The sequence below is a fragment of the Fundulus heteroclitus genome, unplaced genomic scaffold, assembly GCF_011125445.2.
Source record: "Fundulus heteroclitus isolate FHET01 unplaced genomic scaffold, MU-UCD_Fhet_4.1 scaffold_116, whole genome shotgun sequence".
In the NCBI taxonomy this organism is placed as follows: domain Eukaryota; kingdom Metazoa; phylum Chordata; class Actinopteri; order Cyprinodontiformes; family Fundulidae; genus Fundulus; species Fundulus heteroclitus.
The window spans coordinates 307,539-322,329 of NW_023396529.1; positions in this window are offsets into that span (position 1 = coordinate 307,539).

The following is a 14,791-nucleotide window of genomic DNA, read 5'->3' on the forward strand; positions in this document are numbered from 1 at the left end:
ACACACTGGCCCAGCAGAGGAGCTCCTTCAGCAGAAGACTCCTCTCACCCAGATGCACCACAGAGGGTCATAAAAGGTGGACTTAAAACCTTTACAACCCCTCCCCCCCCTCTGTATTTCTGATGCAGAATTATAGAATTATTGACAATTATTGACATTTATTCATTCTTTTGCACATTGCCATTATCACTTTATTTTAGATCTGTAAATATTTATTTATATATATATATATAGTTACATATGTATATATTTATATTTCTTTTGTGGGGAATGTTGTATATATATAATTATGTTGCTTTTATATCTGGAGCGTGTAACAAACATAATTCCCCTCTGGGATTAATAAAGTATTTCTGATTCTGAAATAAATCTGTTGGGTGCAGTCAAATGTGACCTTACCGTCGGGCCGCTGTGAGGAACTTATAAACTTTGGTTCAGGAAAAGGAAAAAGCATGAAAACCATCACTGTATCCCTAACCTAACCTTCGGATGTTTGCGTTTCTATCACAGCCTTCCATGTTTTAATTGTGCTCTGAGCGAAAGATTCCGTTTAGCAAATTTACATGCCCAACTAAGTCAAGACGACAGAGGCTCACAACATCTCTCCCATAAAAGCTCCAAAGGACTGTACACATTATGCACAAACAAGATCAGGTAGTAATATAAAACAGCTTCTTTATTGACTCTCATGGGAAATTCTATGTAGTTTACATATCTTAAACTGTTATATGGGAAGGCCTTCTCACTAGTAGGTTCAGTGTAAACAAAGAGACTCAGTTTCAACCTTTTCCATCTTGAGCTGCTGTCATACATGAGTTGTCTGGACCTACATGAATACTTTCAGTGCCTTCTGAAAGTATTCAGTCCCCTTGAACTTTTCAACCTTTTGCCACATTTCAGGCTTCAAACATAAAGATATAAAACTGCATGTTTTCGTGAAGAATTAACAAGTGGGACACAATCATGAAGTGGGACGAAATTTATTCATTCCCTTTCTTTTAAAAAACACATTTTTATTTTGGCTCTCTCCTTGTGTTAAAACTTCTCCCTCCTATTGGCAAAAATATCATTTTTTTATTTATTTTTCTTTGTCATTAGTGGCCATGATAAATTCAGTTTGTTAATATTTTTTTATGTCTCAAACTTTCATTTTGAGTATTTTCTTTATTGCCATAAAGACAAACCTAGAAGAGAACATATTATAGTCTTGGATAATAATTTAGACTTAGACAACTTTATTTGTCATTTTGTATGCACAGAGTGCGTACAGAACGAAATTTCGTTTGCATACAGCTTGACAATTACAGTGAATTGCAGTAGATTACAGGATAAAGTAAATTACAGGATAAAGTTTACAGGAAAAAGTGCAGCAGTGATTTAACAGTACAACAATTGAAATGTAAGCAATGCAGGAGAAAGAGACTGTGTGCAATCAAAGTGTACAGGTGAATATTTCTTAAAAACCATTTGTATGTGCTGAAATGATTTGTGCAAGAGTGCATTTTAGAGACAGAGTTTGGCAGCATTTGTAATGCTAGATAAGGATGCAATGAAGTAAATGTGGAAATATGCGAATGTGGTACAGAGTCCAGTTTATAGCTTCAGCAGTTCAACAGTCTGATGGCGAGAGGGAAAAAGCTTTTGCAGAACCTGGTGGACCTGCAGTGGATACTGCGGAACCTCTTACCAGAGGGCAGCAGGGAGAACAGTCCATGGTGGGGGTGTGAGGGGTCCCTGATGATGTTACGGCCTCGGGCCACGCAGCGCTGAGATGAAATGTCTTTAATGGAGGGAAGAGGAGCCCCGATGATCTCTTCTGCTGTCCTCACCACTCTCCTCACGTTCTTCCAGTCAGAGGCACTGCAGCCTCCACACCACACAGAGAGACAGCTGGTCAGATTGCTCTCTATGGTGCTTCTGTAGAAAGTCGTGAGGATGGGCGGGGGCAGGTGGGTTCTCCTCATCCTCCGCAGGAAGTACAGTTGCTTCTGTGCCCTCTTCACCAGTGACGTGGTGTTCACAGACCAGTTGAGGTTGTCTGTGATGTGCACCCCCAGGAACTTAGTGCTGCTGACCACCTCCACAGCTGAGCTGTTGATGAGCAGTAGAGTGTGGTGAGGCTGCTTCTTCCCGAGGTCGACGATGATTGTAGGTTCTTATTGTCCTTATTGGAGCTTTAGCTTGACGCTTATCAGGATCCCTTGGCTTGAAATCCACAAAAAATAATACTTTGAAAACAAATCCACGAGTCCACTTCTTGCTTTTAACTGTTTACTAAAAAACTTAACGCAACATTACAAAAAAATTAATATTTATCCACAAAATAAAGTATTTCAAAGTCCAACGTAACCTGGGAGGGGCGAGGTCAAAAAACTATTACGCTCCAATCTCCGTCTCATTCCTCAAGAGCCCCGCTCCGCTCGCTAGCAGGAAACCACCCCCCCCCTCTACCAGGTTTTTAAACTTCACAATAAAAGTCCTATTCACCCAATATCAATATACTGTACATATGTAAATATCAATTTTCAATCCTTTTAAATCCTCTTGGAATCTTTAAACAAAAAATATATTCCAACTAAAATTAACTGCATTTAGGCTCCTACAATGATCTCCTTCGTCTTCTCCACGTTTAGGATCAGGCTGTTGTCTCTGCAACAGCCTGATCAGGCCCACCACTGTTGTGTCATCTGCAAACTTCACGATGTGATTGGTGGTGAACCTGGGGACGCAGTCATGAGTCATCGGGGTGAACAGCAGGGGGCTCAGGACGCAGCCCTGAGGGGAGCCCGTGCTGAGGGTGATGACATCAGAGGTGTTCTGTCCGACCCGGACTGACTGAGGTCTGTTGGTGAGGAAGTCTAGCAGCCAGTTGCGAAGGGGTGTGCTGAAGCCCAGATGTTCCAGTTTTCCCACCAGGTGCTGTGGGATGATGGTGTTAAACGCTGAACTGAAGTCCAGGAACAGCATCCGCACTTGCGTGTTCTGCTCCTCCAGGTGTGTCAGGCTCAGGTGAAGAGCGGAGGAGATGGCGTTCTCAGTGGAGCGGTTCCACTGGTAGGCAAACTGGAACGGGTCGAGTGTTGGGGGGAGACTGGAGACGATGTGTTGTTTCACCAGCCTTTCAAAGCACTTCATCATGATGGGAGTCAGTGCAACAGGCCGGTAGTCGTTGAAACAGGTGACTTGAGGTTTCTTTGGCACAGGAATGATGGAGGCAGACTTAAAACATGCTGGCACTGTGGCTTGCTCCAGCGAGATGTTAAAAATGTCTGTGAGAACACCAGCCAGCTGACCTGCACACTCCTTGAGCAGCCACCCAGGTATGTTGTCGGGACCTGGGGCCTTCCGCGGGTTGACTCTCCTTAGAGTCTTCCACACGTCGGCTGCGTCAAGGCAGAGCACCTCCTCTTCCTGATGGGGAACAGCTTTCACTGCTGGAGTGCTGTTTAGTGCCTCAAACCTCCCAAAGAAGTTGTTTAGCCCATTAAGAAATTAAGCATCAACTTCACCCACCGGAGGGGAGGGCGTGTTGTATTCAGGCATCGCCCGTATGTCTTTCCACATGCTCCTGGTGTAGATGGCGTCATGGAAAAACTCCTGGATTTTCTGACTGTGGTTCCACTTCGCTAGCCTGATGGCACTGTTCAAGTTGGCTCTCGCTGTCCTCAGTGCCTCCTTGTCACCAGACTTGAAAGCTGAGTTCCCAACTTTTAGCGCTTGACGGATCTCTACATTAATCCAGGGTCGTTGGTTAGCTCGGGTGATGATGGTCTTGGTGGTGCTGACATCCTCAATGCATTTGTTGATGTAGGCTGACACAGTCATGGCATACTCATCAATGTCGATCTTGTCCTCATAAGTTGCAGCAGCTTTGAACATGTTCCAGTCAGAGCACTCAAAACAGGCCTGGAGTGCCTCCATTGCTCCCTCAGTCCACACCCTCACCTGCCTCACTGTAGGTTCAGCTCTGATCAGCAGGGGCCTGTATGCAGGAAATAGCATAACAGAGATGTGGTCTGAAGAGCCCAAGTGGGGGCGGGAGGCTGCCCTGAATGCGCCTTTTATGTTTGTGTAAACCAGTTCTAGAGTGTTCTCTCCCCGAGTTGCAAAATCCACATGTTGGTAGAAATGAGGGAGAACAGTTTTCATATTTGCCTGGTTAAAATCCCCAGCAATAATGAAAACCCCCTCTGTGTGTGCAGATTGCATCTCAGAGATAGTCCGATAGAGAACACTCATTGCCTCTTTTGTGTTTGCGCTGGGAGGCACGTAAACCGCTGTGATAACAACAACAGTGAACTCTCTAGGCAGATAAAAAGGTCTGTAGCTAATAATCATAAGCTCTATGTCCAGAGAGCAAAAACTTACTATTCTAGCATTTTTACACCAGTTGTTATTGATGTAAACGTAGAGTCTGCCACCTCGGGTCTTACCGCTGAGTTATTTGTTTCTGTTGGCGCAAAAAGTAGCTAGGCTAACGGCGTTGTCTGGGATTGATGAGTTAAGCCATGTCTCGGTCAGGATGAGAGCGCAGCAGTCCCTGAACTCCCTCTTTGCAGAGAGCTCGAGTTGTAAATGGTCTATTTTGTTGTCCAGTGAGCGGACATTGGAAAGCAAGATTGATGGGAGCGGCGATATGAATGGGTTAGCCTTTAGCTTAGCTGCTAAGCCTCCGCGGCAGCCGCATTTCTTCGGCCGGCTACACCGCTTCCGCTTTGCTCTCCACTGGCGTGGGCTGCTTGTCGAGTCCGCCGCCTCACAGGCCCCTGGGACTGGTACCCCTAGTACTCCGAAACCGCGAAAACAATCGAGCATAGAAGTGGTTATATGTCCAAAAACACTACACAGCAGCTGGCGATCGTGCACTGATCGGCTGGGTAGATGAGTGTTTCCAGCGAGTTTGGTGGCATTTTTTATGAAAATATCCGCGAGTTGTAATGGATCTGCACACCTAGCCGCTGACCGGAAGAGCAGCCGGCTGCCCGGAATTTATCAACTTCCTGAAAGTTGTTAAAATCTAAAACCATTTCAGAAGTTTAATGACAGAACCTGAAATCATCTGGCACACATCATCTTACAGTGTAATCTTTCACTGTCACATTCGTGATTATTTAAGAAACTCCAAAGGTCGGAGCTTGCAAAATTCGTATCACGTATATTCTAAAAGACTCGTAGTAGTAGTGGAACGACATATACAGGACAACAACACAAGTATTGGCTTCTTGATTAGTTTACTTGGTGTCATGCAGAAACTGGATTTCAGGCTGGCAGGAAAAGCCAAGTGAAGGGATGGCAGAGGCTCCAGAGGTGAACATCAGAACATAGAGACAGAGGGTGGACCATCCTCCTCTTCTATAAGAGATAACAATGGAAGAATACAACCTGTTAGACATGGAAAAAATACCCCTGATGTATTGTACAAAGTAATTTTAAATTTATAGAAATTGACTAAAATGCAAAAACAGACCTTCAATGTCAATCAGCGAGTCTCTCCAAAAGCAGACCAACTGGTTCTCCATAACTCGCTGATTGCTGCCCTGAGCAGAATAGGCCACTGTGAAAAGTGTGGCTCATGTCCCTGGCAGTGAGGGCTTTCTCCTCACACACGGACATGCCATGAAACACAGCTGGGTTTTTCTGGAGCTCTTTCAGTAGCCCGAGAGTCTTGAAGCCCTCTGCAAACCTAAGAGGCAAGGCAAGTTTATTTCAATAGCAATTCTAATGTAGAAGACAATTTCTACAAAAACCTTAAACCAAGGTACAGAGGACATTAAAAAAGTACATATAAAATAACAAACATGATTAACAAACAATTTATTAAAGGAGCAAAAGGCGATATTTCGACAACAGGTTGTGCTTGAGCACTGTCTGTAGACCAAAACAATCATGGGTGCTTTCAAAGGCTGCCTGCACTGCAGCGTGTTGACCACTCTGCATTTCTCAGCGTATTATTAGCATGGTGGGCCACCAGGCTAATATTAACTATGGACCTGACAATAGGTGGGTCTTTAATCTGGATTCACATAAAAAATTTTTTAGCTGAGTCTGGGAGTTTGTTCCAGACATGTGGAGCATAGAAGCTAAATGCAGCTTCTTTAGGTCTGCTTCTGACTATGGGAACTGGTCCAGATTGCATCCAGATGACCTGAGAGGTCTTATAGATTTATATTGGATCAGAAGGCCACTGATGGATCCTGTTCCCAAAACATTCAGAGCGTTATAGACCAGCAGCATAACTTAAAAGTCTGTCTTCTGACAGAGAGGGAGCCAATGGAAAGACCTCAGAACCAGACTTATGTGGTCCAAGGGTTTGTTTTTAGCAAGGGCTGAATGAGCTGCCGTTGTCTATTATACTTTATAGGTAGAGCTGTAAACTCGCTGTTACAATAGTTAGGCCAAGTACAGATGGATGGAGGTTTCTCCAGGTCCTGCTAAGTAATCACACATTTCATCTGATATTCTTAAGGCCGATTTTGTAAATGCCTTAACATGTTTTTCAAAATTTAGGTCTGAATCTGTCGCTAAATCCAGATTTCTGGCCTGGTTGGTGGTTTTTAGAAGTATAGATTAATATCCCTGTCCATCAATCTTAATGATAAAAGCACCATAACACAAGTATGCATACCAAAACATGGAAGAAACCATTTTTTTCCTTCAGATCTTATGACAACATCAACGCCTTTGTTAAGATAAGAGGGTGGGAATATTTTTCTGGTCGTGGGCAACACTCATAAGTCCGTTGACAATAAACTTGACAGCAGAGCGAACTAGCGACCGCAGCCTCCTTTTTTCTCCAGTTTGGGACATGCCTAAGGCAACCCTTGATGCTAAGGCTGTCTGCTGCTTCTTCAATGGCAAAATTAGCCTTATTGGTGGTTTGGTTTCACCATCTTCTATCTGAATAAAGATGAATACACAATGAGTCCACCCAGCCTCTCGCCCCGTGAATGCAGGAGATAGGCACCAGCAACCCCCGCGACCCCATGAGGGATTAAGTGGGTCAGAAAATGGATGGATGGACACATGAGTCCCACCAATAAAGTAATGCTAAGTGCATGTCTTTGGACAATGGAAGAAAACCGGAGTACCTGAAGAGAGCCCACACATACACAGGGAGAAAATGCAAACTTCACACAGAGGCTGTTGAGTCTCATCTGTGGTAGGCCCAACCTATCCAGGACTAAGCAATTTAAAAAAATATTGAAGGTGATTACAAACTTTGAAATGGTTTGCAAAATGACAGCTTATACTCATACCTTGATTAGCTGCTCCCGGAGTTTGTGATCATGCAGGACTTCTGCTCTGAAAGGGGCCGTTGGAAGCCTGCAAAGTGCTGAAACAGCCTTTCTGAGAAAAAATGGTGGGCAACTCCTCCACGGACCACACAGACTGTAATAATTTTTGCTACAAAGTAGTACAATTTTGCTTCCAATGCTGCAGAAGAAACACAAAAGCATGGTTAGTTTAATGACTACCCAAGATTAAAAGTTCCTCTGCTTAAAATAGACAGAATTCACTAGAATGAGTAAAGGCATCATTAAAAAAAACAAACCCTGACATACAAAAACCCTAGCACTAATATGTGACATTTATTTGATGGCTGGCTGGAGAAATACTCATGTCCACTCCACTGATCAGCTAAGATAAAATGGCTTTTAGGGTAACTCTGAGAGATAGGAAAAGGAGAAAGATTAACTGTAATGTAACAATTCTATAATCTCATTTTAAAAGTTTTGGTTTCTTGTGACCAGAAGTTCGATTCAATTTATTTAAATGTTATTTATATAGCGCCAATTCACAACACAACCTTGTATAGGCATATTGAAATTTTAGATATGTGAAATTCCACTTTAACTCGTCATATAGTCAGTAGTGGATATATGTAATGACATTTCTACTAGTAGAAATATATTTTTGATGTCAAGAAGTATATATCTGGATATCTAGAATGTTTTATTTATTTTTTTATTTCTGAAGTGACAATTATGACTAGTATTTACTGGATTATGGAGATTTCAAATTAGATTTCATCCTAGTCGGAATTCAGTTTTAGACATCCGGAATGTTTATTTTAGATTGGAAGAATGTTATTATAGATGTCTAGAAATAAAAGTCCTATACACATGAATGGGGAAAGTGACGTAATTTGTACTAGTATGAATTGTATTCAAGATATCTGAAATGTTCATTTTAGATAGGACAAATGTTATTGTAGATGTCTGAAATGTAAATTTTGACTAGGAAGGAATGTATTTGAGATGTCTGAAATACATATTCAGTTAAGCTAACAAATGTTAAAACGGCCTGCCATACTAGCGCAGTACATGGCACATGGCCAACATGGGGACCCAGGGGTAACTGTATGGAGGGGGGAGGGAGACGCTTGCAGCTCGACTAACAGCAGTATATGTAGCCTATATCCCGCTCTCAAGATAAAAGCATCTACTAAACAGGCAGCACTTTACTGAGTATAACATAACACAGCACTAGCACATAGCAAGCTGCTTTGTGGGGGGCCATCGGTGAACGTTATCAACTAGCCGTTCGCCCACTTTGCTTGCCTGTCTGAAAATATTTAGATATCCAACCTCACACCATCACAAACATTCCTCAACGTGAACTAAGTTAGTAAGCGTACAATTTATTGTAAATATCAACAGAATAGGCTAATAACATGACACCAATTATTTTCAACCTGTTTTATCTACTTACCGACAACTTCACGGCTGCTCCCTCGCTTGCTGGCAAAAAGCTTGCTGGCGAGTGGCGGTGAACATGGCTTCTTTGTCAGAAAGACGTCGTTGGTGTAGACACTTGTCTATCAAACATGTCTGACCAATAGAGAAGCACCTGCCCAACGTTTGTGCCATAATGATTCAATCAAAAAAATTTGAACTTCAAAACTTTTTGCACTTCAAAAAAAAGTGATTCAAACGAAAAAAAACTTCAAAACTTTTTTCACTTCAAATAAAAAAACAAATACATCGAAAAAACACATTCTCTTCAATACTTTTTTTATTCAAGGGGTAATTTTGTTTTGCATTTGAACAGTTTTTTCTTTGAAAATATTTTTTTTGATTCAAACAATTTTTTTGGAATTGAATGATTAAGACACAAATGTCCTACGCATGTAAACCCCAAACACAAAAAAAATATTACTTCAATCAAAAAAAAAGTGTTCAAATGCAATTTTTGGAGTCTCAAATATTTTATTTGCATTCAAAAACTATGTTCTATGATTGAAAACGTTTATCTTTTCATTGAAGTGACTTTTTTTATTGATTATCTTGTTTGTTTGTTTGAAGCAACTTCTTTTTTGATTGAATGATAAAGACACAAATGTCCTACCCATTATATGGTCCAATCAAAAAACAATGTTACTTCAATAAAAAAGGTTGCTTCAAACAAACAAAAAATGGATTTCTATCAAAGAAAACATTTTCAATCAAAGAAAAGCAGTGCTCCAATGTATTTTTTTGAGTCTCAAATATATTTTTGGATTCAAATACTTTTTTCTTTGATTGAAAAGTTATTTTTTTTTTTCATTGAAGTTTGTTTGTTTTTTTTTTAATTGAAAATATATTTTTGATTGAATTCCCTATAGGATGCACCACAGGCCAGCCAGTAGAGGGTCATCAGCACCTCTATCTCCCCTGGCCATCCATTGGCCTTCTGGATGGGCAGCAGCTGAAGGAGGAGGATGATGGTGGCCCTGTTTAGCAGAAGGCTGGTTTCAGGTCCCCTTCATTAAAAAATATTTGGAGGATTGGCACAGAGGTGTTTATCCTCATATTTTTTTTCTGTTTCTTCCTGTAAATAAAAAATGCCAAATGTTACCATAATTGTTTTTTTTTCAATTGTCACCTTTTCACAGCATAAAACTATACCTGCTTAACATGTAGATTATTATAGTTCTCAAGAAAGAAAAAGGTAAAATGTATAGTAAATGTAACAAATGGCTTCCTATCTCTGGTATTTTGACCATTTCACTAAAAATATGGGCTGAACTAACTGCACATAATTTATAGATTAATCACTGTAAAGGTGGGCATACATAAAAAATGTGAAGGTCAGTAGGTGCAATAAAGTAGCTTAACCCTACTGCCATACTGTTACTAATGTTAAAATTGGGTCTTCATTTTAATTATTTATATAAAAATAGTCACAATTTCAACCTGGTCACGTTTTTAATACCATCCTCAATGTTTTTTTTAAAGATAAAAGTAGGAAATAGGCTGTCAATCTTAAAATGCCTACCAGTTGGCAATAGATGGGTGAGCAAAGCCTGCCTTCTGAGCCTCCTCTGCCGCATCAATTTTCTCCTTGCTCGGATTTGCCTCCTTAACTGCGTCACCTCCTCTTCAGCCTGCTGGTAAAGCTTACCAACGACCGAAGCAACAGCAATATTGCTCGTATTGCTCATTTTGCTTCTACAAAGTGCTGATTTTTTTTAAAAAGATTCAATCGCCTCTACAACTACAACAATTACAACTTCCAACAAAGAAATTCTCGCTATTGCTGGTTTTATACCCACAGTTCTGTAATTTTTCAAATATTTTTTAGACTTTTTAGAAATTCATTTAAAAAAAAGTTTTCAATAAGATATGATGGTGTAGTGTATAAATAGTGTTGAATGTTAAAAAAATGCTCAAGAACTGTGGGTGTGATGACGTCACGAGTACACGAGTATACTTCTGTTCCAATACACAATACGTGTTGCGTGCTCACGTTCGCGCCAAGTCCGATCTTCCTGTGTTCTTGCCAAGACCGGACTTCACGAGAATGCGAGTCCGTACTCGCGTTCTCGTGATGTACCAGTCTACTACAGGTGCTGGTCATTGTAATGGAGATAGGTTCAATTACATCAGGAAATGTGATTATTAAATTACAGACCAAGCAGTTGATTTTTATTTTTATTGCATTTTGTTCAGACATTTAAATATACCTTCTTGAGAAGCAGGGGGACTGGCCATCCATTCTATGTAAAGGAAGTGTAGATATAGATATAAATTTATGTTTAAATTTCTGGTTATTTAATTTCTTGATTTAACAATACACTTTAGTTAAAAGCACTTACCCCTGGTTTGGCTTCTCAGAAGTGTGTGGCAGCAGAAGGAAAATACAAGCTGCAGGTGCTGCTGAAGAGCTCTTGGAGTAAACCATTTGGAATGAGGGTAGCTTTAAGGAATTGTGTTTAATTTGAAGTATTCTTTTGATTGACTTTAGATTTGTTTTGTTGAAATGATTTATATTTATGTAAATATTCATTAGGTTTCATTGATTGTGTTTGGTGTTATTTTTGTGTAAGTATTGTTTATTTCTTATTTTCTGATCATCCCCTTCGGTGGGCACTTCTGGCAAGACATTCAGGGTACACTGCTATAAAAGCAGTTGTTGGTCAGGAGGGTGTTGGTAGAAGTTCCACCTGAAATGTAATTTATTGTCAAATGCCAAATCCTGACAGTTATATAATTAGAATATCATGAAAAACTTTACTTTTTTCATTCCATTCAAAAAGTGAAAGTTGTATATTATATTCCTTCATTACACACAGACTGATATATTTCTAGTGTTTATTTCTGTTAATTTTGATGAAAACTGACAACTAATGAAAACCCCAAATTCAGTATCTCTAAAAAATTCTGTATTACTCAAAACCAATATGAAAAAGGATTTCCAGAAAAGTATGAACAAGGAAGGTATGAGCATGTGCAACACTCACCATGGTCCTTAATCCAGGTACTGGTAGCTTTGACGCTGTTTGTGGGTGCCAAGTCTTATTGGAAAATAAAATTAGCATCTCCATAAATTTGGACAGCAGCAGGCCGCATGAAATGCTATGAAACCTCCTGGTAGATGTCTGTGTTGACCTTGGACCTCAGAAAACACAGTGGACCAACACCAGCAGATGACCTGGCCCCCAAAACCATCGCTGACTATGGAAATGTTACACTGGACCACAAGCAATGTGGATCCTGTGCCTCTCGTCTCTTCATCTAGACTGTAGGACCTTGATTTCCATAGAAAATGCAAAATTTACTTTCATCAGAAGATAACTTTTGACATGCAAAACTCCATGCAGAACGACCCAGGGTAGACTCAAACCCAGGACCTTCTTGCTGCAAGGCAGCAGTGCTACCCACCACGACACTGTGCAGCCCTAGTGGTCAAATATGATCATCAAAATTAAAAGAAATAAACTCTTGAATTACTGAAAAAAAACTTTTTCATGATACATATTCTAATGATATGACCAGCACCTATATATATATATATATATTAATGCAAACAATCCTCCCCCATTGCAAGGCACATGTCTGCTATGTTGCTCTTCCTCTGCAAATAGTTGTACTATTATTATCTCTTCCTCTATTATTCTTGTAAATCTTGCATCTGTTTTGTTTATTTCATATTATAGAGCTATACATTAGCATACTTATGTCAACTGTATCCTTGTCTGTTTTTATGTTTGTAAGTGTAGCGCCTTATCCCTGACCTTTCCCTTTGGTCTCTCTGCCGAACCTGTCGGTGCCTCGCCTGAGTTCGGTCCACTTTGGCCATCCAAGGAAGAACAATGGAAAAGCAGGGAAAATCGTTGGTCTTTCAGCAGTGGGCTAGTGGCTTAGCAGTAGGCATGTGGTCGGGGGTAGCCTGGACCGAGGCTCCATGCAGTCCTTGATCTCTCAGCTTGGAGAAATGGCTCCTCTGCCTGCTCTTCAGCTCTGTGTTGTCTGGAACCAGCTCCATCTGGAGTCCGCTGAGAAAGCAAAACAAAGCTGGCATTGACAGATTTGTTCACTTTGGCATCTGTTTTTAAGTAGAAGTGAGAGACTTATCTTTGAATTGGCTGGCAGTTTCTCTCGATGCCAGGGAGGAACTGAGTTTCAGAGAGGCTCATTTTTCACTCAGCTCATGGCCTCTTCCAGGCCCCATGCATGGCTCCTGCAGGGCGGCTCCTGCAGGGCGGCCCTTAGAGTCCCAGGAAGGAGTAGAACGGGAAGACTGGATCTCTGGCCAGGGGTAGACTGAAGGGAGCTGAGAGGTGCAGTCGGAAGAGATCCTCTGTGGCGAGTGGTTTGAGCAGAACCTTGGTGGATGTGGATGTGAAACACTTCTGATCCTTTTTTTACTCTTTCCCCATATCACACATTGTTCAAAATTAACATAATTTAGCCATGGAGTGATAACATAACAAGGTGCACCGGATTATAAGGCACATTACATATACTTCCCAAGTGTGTAAAATCACTCTGCTCCTCTGGTAGGGTGACCAGATGGTTTTGGATGACCTGACCCAGCCGAAAGCTATGCCCGATTTCAGTGCATCATGACTGAGTAAAAAAAAATTAGAGCAACAAGAGGTATTTATCTGGGGCCCGTTCTTCGAACGTTGCTTAAAAAATCCGAGATCAAATTAGACATCCAAGATGATTTCATCAGGCTAATCATGATCCGGCTAATTGGGTTCTTCGAACACACCTGTTGTTTATGATTAGTATCGCTGGATTGGGTTATCTGAGATGACTGTGCGTTCATGTGTTGGTTTAAAAGGGGAAATGTGTTGATAGTACAAACAATGATCAGCAATGCTGCTATTGGCTGTTCAGCATGGCCAAAGAACGTGCACAGTTTTTCTCCCAAGCAGAACAAGAGCTTTTAATGGAGGGTTATGCCGAATTTGAGTCATTAATTAAAATGAAAGGGATAGTCACAAAGAGTTATGGGAATATTACAAGCAATAGTGAATTAAAGAGTTTTAAACAACTTCAAGATAACTATAACCTGGAAAAATGTGATTTCTTTAAATACCTTCAGCTAAGATACCATCACAATAAAAATATAACATTTTTGGAGGAGGATGAGACAGGTATACTTAAAATCTTATTAGATTCCAGCAGCGGAAGTCCTCCCAAAAAAAAAAAAAAAAATCAATATCCAAACTATACTCATGTCTACAAACGGAGAGAAAATGTAATACAACATATGTTAAGGTTAAATGGGAAAAAGAAACTAAAATAACAATAACTGATGATGTATTTGTAATTCTGTGATCCACACATCAAGTTTTGACCTAAGAAGGGAATTTTCCTGGACATGCATGGTGTGTTTTTTTCGTTACACCTAACATTAAAAGTAAACATTGTAACGACATTGAGAAGGCAAAATGTTGGAGGAACTGTGGAAATGTGTCTGCAGGACATTTTCATATCTTCTGGGAATGTACTAAGCTCGCATCCTACTGGTCAGGAGTAATAAAAGAAATCAATACTAAAATGGACTTAAATTTACGCTGTCATTTTACTACGGTTTTCCTGGGTAGTTTACCCCAGCAGAGCTGAGGAAGTCCAATAGATATCTCCTACTAATATTAATAGCAGGTGCAAAGAAAGCTATAACTCACAGGTGGCTTGATGCGGAACCACCATCATGTTAGGACAGGAAGGACATAATTGAAGAAATTCCCACAATGCATGGCTTTTTCATTAAGACTTGACACTTATAAATACAATAAATACTGGAAAAAATGAAACATTCATTGGAACTTGACACCAACTGTATAAGTAATGTAATTACTTTTTTCTTTTTTTTAAAATTATTATTCAACTGCTCCTGTAAAACTAGTTGCTCTGTAATTTTTGTTGGAGGGGTGGTCCAATTATTCAATGTATGTACGCATGTGTGTGTATTTCTAAAATTACTAAAATGACAAAAATAAAGTATTTAAAAAAAATGAAAGGGAACACCTCAAAGTCTGCTAAAGCCAGGAAAGAGGGCTGGCAAAAAGTAGCAG